The sequence below is a fragment of the Kryptolebias marmoratus genome, linkage group LG12 (genome assembly GCF_001649575.2).
Source record: "Kryptolebias marmoratus isolate JLee-2015 linkage group LG12, ASM164957v2, whole genome shotgun sequence".
In the NCBI taxonomy this organism is placed as follows: Eukaryota; Metazoa; Chordata; class Actinopteri; order Cyprinodontiformes; family Rivulidae; genus Kryptolebias; species Kryptolebias marmoratus.
In genome coordinates this window covers 1,334,863-1,342,009 of record NC_051441.1, presented here as the reverse complement: position 1 = coordinate 1,342,009, position 7,147 = coordinate 1,334,863, and the positions used below count along the sequence as shown (strand labels likewise).

General features: G+C 41.6%; 1 protein-coding gene and 1 long non-coding RNA gene across 5 annotated transcripts in view; one reads left to right on the top strand and one right to left on the bottom strand.

Moving 5' to 3' along the window:
- Positions 1-7,147, bottom strand: part of LOC108237781 (protein shisa-6) — a 91,795-nt gene that overhangs the window by 36,496 nt on the left and 48,152 nt on the right. The window lies entirely within an intron of this gene.
- The window catches only part of LOC119617554, a 30,549-nt gene that overhangs the window by 17,422 nt on the left and 5,980 nt on the right, over positions 1-7,147 (top strand). Inside the window, exons 3-4 of one of the 3 annotated variants that reach the window (XR_005233881.1) lie at positions 139-278; positions 525-4,263. This is a non-coding gene — a long non-coding RNA (uncharacterized LOC119617554). Of the gene's footprint in view, positions 1-138; positions 4,264-7,147 lie in introns of those variants that run through there. The other 2 variants (XR_005233880.1, XR_005233879.1) reach the window with 2 other exon arrangements.

Below are 7,147 nucleotides of genomic sequence, written 5' to 3'. Positions count from 1 at the left end.
AAATAAGATATTAGACAGCATGTTGCAGATTCGGTTAAACAGGTGATCTATGTAATAAATCAGACTATGTTCAGACATGTTTGTATTAGAAGTGCTGAATACATCATGTATTTATGATTTTGTGTATCTGTATTTCAGTTTCACACCGTTCATGTGATAAAGACTCTCAAATTCGACTGGGTGTCCTGGAGTTATTATGTGGAGGTGTTTAACTTGCTGGATAGCTGAAATGAGGTTTGAAGCGAGGCCAGTACAGAACCACTTCACTGGGACTCCAGGTGAAAATACTTTTTTTCTCCAATAACTCAAAGTCTCAGCTCAGTGAGATGCAGACTTCTTCCATCTTTAACTTTATGCTCTCAGCTCGATTGTGTTTTTTCTGTTTGCACGTCACATCATCTTCCTTTAGTCTATGAGTAAACTGCTAAAGAAAACAAAAAGGCTTTTTTTTTGGTTTTGCTTTTTGCTGATGACACATTAGCAGCTGTGGAAACGCATCAGTTTGAACATTTCCACACATGCAGGACAGGAAGCAGCGATCCGCGGTCTCTCTGCGCCAAACTTCACCGATGGCGTCTCAGGGAGCGCAGCCTCTCCGAGTCAGTGAATTACTAACAAGGATAAGCACAGATTTATCTGATGTCTTCTTCGAGATTTCAGAAGTAACATCACACAAAGCTGCCGTTATCCTTGCCGTGGAACATCGGGCTCCGTAGATCCGCAGGCTGAGATCGGGACGGCTTCACAAAGAAAAAACCTGCTTTAAGAGTGCAGTTTACCAAAACCGTTGGTTTACATTCAACAACAGAAAACTGTAACAATCATCAAACTGTATAAAAAAGATCTCAAACTTTCACTTCAGTCATGCAAAGTCCGACTTTCTGAGACCTGTTTAAACTCTGAAGGATGTTTCTGCAGAGAAGTCTGAGCTGCAGAGCTCCAAACACGACTGGATTTTACCAACTCCATCCCAACGATCCATTATTTCTTTCTCAGTTTGTCTTTGTTGCACCGACTGTCATGAAACACCATTCCTGATTGAGGCACATGTTTGTTTTCAAAGCTGCGTGACGAGCATTAAGGGTGGTTTGATGTTTATGCAACCTTAATAAACTCTTCCTAAAAGCCAACAGTTGGAAGCTGAGTTTATCTGCAAAGGTGTCTGCAAAAAAGCTGAAATTATATAAAAACCAAACAAAGAAAGCAAATGAAAGCTTTCTCTTTTTAGGATTAACCAATTTGTGCTCCTGCAGCCAACATTTTGCTTTTTGTTGAAACAAAGCTGATTTTATTGTCACGACTTTCACCTTTTGATTGCATGATTGAATGAAGTGTTTTCATCAGGTTAGCATGTCGAGCTAATGGTGCTTTTAATCATCCAGTTTGAGAGTTGGGATTTATTTCTGCTGTTTTGGACAAATGGGAGCAAAGGTCCAGCAGTGAGCCCAGACATCAGCAGCATCACAACAAATATTTGTCCTTTTATTCTTTAAAACATAGTGTTTGAATGTAGTTTAGACTTTAATAGCATTTGAGTGCATCTTGGTGGGTTTTTTATGTTCATCTAATAAGATTCAGGGCAGAAACCTTCATCCAACCTGCATCAGGACCAGTTAGACCCACAGATCATTTAAAACACATCTCCTCATGCTGGGGTCCAAATATCAAAGATGACTTTCAGAAACAACATTAAATAAAAAAATTATTGCTAATTACTTTTGTTTTCCCATAATTGTTATGAGAGCTAAAACATGTTAGCATAAGTCAAATAAAAAACAATATTAGGATGTTTTTTTGTCATTATGTCTGTGATTAATCGGCCTGATTGCGATGTTTGCACATAATAACCAAAGACGGTTGAGGTCATGTTTATATTTTTGGGTCAGAGGCTGAAAAGTTTGGGAACCGCTGTTCTAAAACGAATTATCCACCAACTTATTTAAACAATTAATGCTTAATGTTTTCTAATAATTCTGCGCATAGTAACTGTTGATCAGCAGGCTGATGAAGTGATTAAATGAAGGAGAAAAAGCTGACGCCACAAACTGGAAAATAACAACCGAGATCTTTTAATGACTTTGTAATTATGAGTCAGGCTCTGCTGCTCGTTGGCATTTAACAGAACGCTGTTTACATCATTCACTCCACTTTTCACGCAGCTAATCTGAGTTCAGACGAGTTCAGGTTCTGTTTAGAAACAATCGTTCCATCAGGCGTCAGAAGAACTTCACAGGAACGTCGGACTTTCCTCTAAAATGACGTTTCCAACGAGGAGAAGGGAAGCATCGTTTCTGCTCCGGTGATTCAGCGTTTCTCTGTCATCTGTTGGACTTACTGACAGATCCGAGTGAGTTCAGTCCTCCAATCAGAACCGGGCCAACTGTTCCAGCTTTGCACACAGACGTCCACCGGAGGCCCCTGAGGCGGAGGATCTTTGTGCCTCCAGTATTGATTAAGGATTGTATGCTGCAGCTCCTGGACTCATCGTGCACGTCTGACGGGGTTTTTTCCACCAGGCTGTTGTTTTCCACTCTGAGAGTGACCTTGTGACTCCCTGACTGGAAGAGGAAAAAACCCAGCGGGCCAGAAAAGGCATCGATAAACAACCAACGCTTTTTCTTTTCTGCCTCTGTGAGCTTCAGACACATTCAGTTTGTTTTCACACAACGATTTTCTGTTTAGGGAACCAAACTACCTCCATGTACTTCCTGATATTTCAACACATTCAGCTCATTTAGGAAAGTTCTCTGACTTCTGTAACTTTAATACTTCTCAAATATTCAGATCTTTAAAACACATTGTTCTCTTCTCTCTGCTTCAGCTTCTGGTTTTACTTTTGTTGTCTTGAGTCACTTTTTTAGCTTCTGCTAATTTTAGCTTCCAGCTAGTTTTGTGAACCTTCCAGCCAACATTCAGCTTCTTTTTCCTTTTTAGCTGGTGTTATTCTTCTTTTACTTTTAACTCAGTTCAGCTTGTTAAGCAGATTTCAGGAGAGTCATTCAGTTTTAGTGTTTTCTCTAAACTATTTAAGTTTAGCACAAAATCTAAGAAAAATACTAAACTAATTCTCATCAGTTCAACAGAAGTAACCAAATCTGTGGTTAAATTCGTGGTAACTTTTAATATCTCAGAGCTTATTATAACTTTGCTTAATTCAAAATTGAATTTAGAAGTCAAACATGTTTGTAAAGGCAGTGATATGTTGGATATTTTTCTTTTTAATGAGAATTTAATTAGCTGAAGCTGAGAGGATCTTTTCTCAGGAAGTTTTTGATTAGAAGTGCCTGCTCTTTTTCCACAGATTCAAAGCAACAAAAGCCTCCTGAGTAATGTGTGCTGATTACAAACATAATTACATCTATTTACATATAAATGTGATTGATACTTGTCCTACGGAGTTCAGCTTCTTTAAGCTCCTCGCTTCTGATCTCGTTGGGATTCATCCATAATATTTGGCTCCTTGTTCTGAAGTTACCTAATTAAATGATCATTTGTGACGAGTAAACAGTGATGATGATGGTAATTAAGAATGGCTGAACACTGAGAAGCGTTACGTGTTAAAAAGACACTACCACTGTTTATTGGAAGACGTGTGATTAATTAGACCTCGCAGGGAGTCGGAGTCACATCACACTTCTGCACCTCATGCTAAAAAGCTGCTGACTTAATTGATTAGGAGCTGTCATCCACAGAATCACGAGAATCTGAAATGAACACTTGACTGATAAAGTCAGCACTTGTTACATTTTAGAGCCTTTTTGTAAACGTCAAGATGAATTAAAAGAATATGAAAACAAAGAGACATTGTTTTTTTTAAATTGAAGCCACACAACTCGTTGTGTGTTTGTGATTCAAGGATATCTTCCTGCTGCGCTTTTTAATTTCTCCCCTCCTGCAGCCCCCGGGCGGAGGTGTTCAGAACATTTGCTGCCCCTCCGTCGCCTCGTGTCAAACATGCCCTGTGGTCAGGTCGCACCTCAACAGGTACGCAGTCAGACTGCTTATTAAAAGTCTGGCTCCAAGCCTGCAGACCTGCAGGATTTAACAGGCCTGCGGTTCACCGGTGGGCTGCCAAATGTGTCTCGGTTTGACCGCGGGTCAGAGCGAGCCTTCATTTCCTTTAAAATGTTGCAACGATCCTGACACACCTGCTAACCTGGACTGTAACACTGCGATGAACAAGAAATGTGTGTTTTCAGCAAAGAGACCAGATAAAACAGGTCCCACACACTGAAAACTGCTGGGTTTAAACATCTGTTTATTAAAAAAACCAGAAACATCCATCATGTCTTCGTCTCCTTTCTGTGATCTTCCAAAAGGCCTGTTTGGACATTATGTTTCCCCGTCAGGTGCAACGCGGACAGACACCTGAACCAAACGGATTCCAGTCATGCAACGCCCACCAGGATTTCATGATCTCGGCGAGCGTGCAGACAGATGTGTCTGGCACCCAGAGCGAACAGGAACACCGGGAGCCGCTCTGAGGGCTTGTTACCACATCACTCTGTCTGCAGACAAGAGACTGGATGCTACTTATTGTCACACTCGCTCAGGTGTGTGTGTGTGCTTCCAACTCCCTCAGAGACGCATATTATTGGGCATTTTTATTCTCACTGGTGGCTTAAGATCACTTTTTATTCAGTTTTTCATCTATCAGGTCCTCCAAGCATAATTTCCAATTTCTCTTTTTGTATTAAATAAAGATCTGTCTGTGGGATCGTCACAGAATATTAACCGTGGCGTTTTATTCGTCCTGCCTCTGCTGGTGCAACCTTGTTTTTAATGATTGACTTTCATATTTTTGGTTTGGAGTGGAAAAAGTCAAACATTTACTCCTCGGTTCTAATTAAAACGATATTTTTAGTTTCAGGGCTGAAAAAGCAACATGAAAGCGAAGAATAAAACGTCTCTTTTCGGAGCTCAGACAGGTTTTATGAAAAACACACGAGGTTACAGGAAGTTCATTTACTCCACCTGAAAGCTCCATTCACGCCGCGTTTTCATTTTCATTCCTCTGGTTAAAGCAGAGGAGTCAAACGCCGGGCCTCAAGGCGCCGCCGTCCTGCTCCAACACACCTGATTCAAACGCTTTAATCACCTCCTCACCAACCAAATCATCAAGTTCATTCATTTAAAGCAGGTGTTTTAAAGCATGAACTCGTCTAAAACATGCAGGAGACACCATCCATCCATCCATTGTCTTCCTCTTATCCGGGGTCGGGTCGTGGGGGCAGCAGCCTAAGCAGGGAGACCCAGACTTCCCTCTCCACAGCCACTTGGGCCAGCTCCTCCGGGGGAATCCCAAGGCGTTCCCAGGCCAGCCGAGAAACATAGTCCCTCCAGCGTATCCTGGGTCTTCCTCTGGGCCTCCTCCCGGTGGGTTAAATCATCAAAAAGACAAATCTGCATAAAATTTACACACATAAAGCCTCCATCTTACCGCCTTTCTGCTCACATTATTAAGTTTAGTTTAGTTGTAATGTTTGTTTATCAACATTTTTTATCATTTCTGGTACACATTTTTGACCAAAACTCCTTTTTCCAAGCTAAAGTATTTAGTTTTCTCCTCTAAAAGCACAGAGCTTCAGGTTAATCCACTTTAGTCCTTGTTAAAAACAAAACCACCAAAAGATGAACATTCTTCCCTGGATTTCTTGTCATGAAAGCATGAAAAGCTGCTGAAACATCCACCTAAATGTGACACATCTGAGTTGTTTCAGTCAACAGATCTGATAACAGGACGTCTCATTCCTGTTTCCTGCTCATCATCTTGACCTCTTTGTTGGAGCCGCGCTCAGAAAATGTCATCCGGCGTCAGGGGAGGGAATGCTCTTGTACTTTTCCATTCTCTTTGTTTGGCTTTGCTGGACGCCGTCTCCAGGCCTGTGATGACAGACCACCTCTTCCAGCCTTATCTCTTCCCTGACCCCGCTTTTTTCTGCCCAGCAGACAGCTCTTCAAAAGATCTGATATAAAACCTGACAATCACTTCAGCGCCTCGGCCACATTCGTTTTGTTGGACCTCTCTTTCATCTCTGGGCCGTATTGTCATCTTTTCTTCTGTGCCTCAGCAGGGCTCCCAAAGCATGTTCTCACTTGTAGCCATCAAAATAAATCTTTTCTACCGTGATGTTCAATTTTCACCTCCTTCTTTTCTTTTCTTTTGCTGCATCTGATCAGTTTTTTATCTTCAACACCCGCCTGAGTCGGGTTAATGTCACATTACAAGGCAGCGAATAAGAAAAGGAATAGAAAATGCACTTTGTGAAATGTGCGCGGCGAACAGTCGGCGTGCTTCTCTGCGGTTGTATAATTAGCAGTCAGTCCTGCAGTCTGAGCGGTGGGTGGTATTTTGAATGAAGAAGCTGACAGCCGACCACTGTGAGCACAACAGACGGCGTAAAAAGACCTCCCTGAGACGTAAATCAATTAACCCGCCTCGTGAAAGCCACCAAAGGTGAGGCTGTTAATATGCCTGCATGTTTACCTGTAGAAGACGTGAAAATACACCAATCAGACTCTTTTCTGCAGTGAGCTGCTTGAACAATAAGAACATAAATACCACTTTCCCTGGAGGAGACTTCACTGGTTTATGACTTTCTTATCATTAAGGAAGCCGACTTATTCGTATTTTACCTTATTTATTGATTTTTCTGTACGTTTTGTTGCTTCTGCAGACTTTCTGTTATTTTAGCTAACATCAAGACATTCAGCTCATTCAGCAGACGGATGCTACCACTTTTGGTTTTTGTACGTTTTAAATAAATTTTAAAAAATTTACTTTATTTACAAATATTTTCCTAGAAAACTCTTCAGTTCTCTTTAAAATCTGCTTCAGCTTCCAGCTGTGCTTTAGTTTTCTTCTGCTCCTTTTAGCTTCTAGCTAGCAAAATGCTACATCTAGATAGCATTATGCTACGTTTAGCTTTTAGCTCGTCTGGGCCTGTTTGGAGCTTTAAACCTGGTCCTGTTGGAGCTCTAAACCTGGTCCTGTTGGAGCTCTAAACCCGGTCCTGTTGGAGCTCTAAACCCGGTCCGGTTGGAGCTCTAAACCCGGTTCTGTTGGAGCACTAAACTTGGTCCTGTTGGAGTTCTAAACTTGGTCCTGTTGGAGCTCTAAACCCGGTCCTGTTGGAGCTCTAAACCC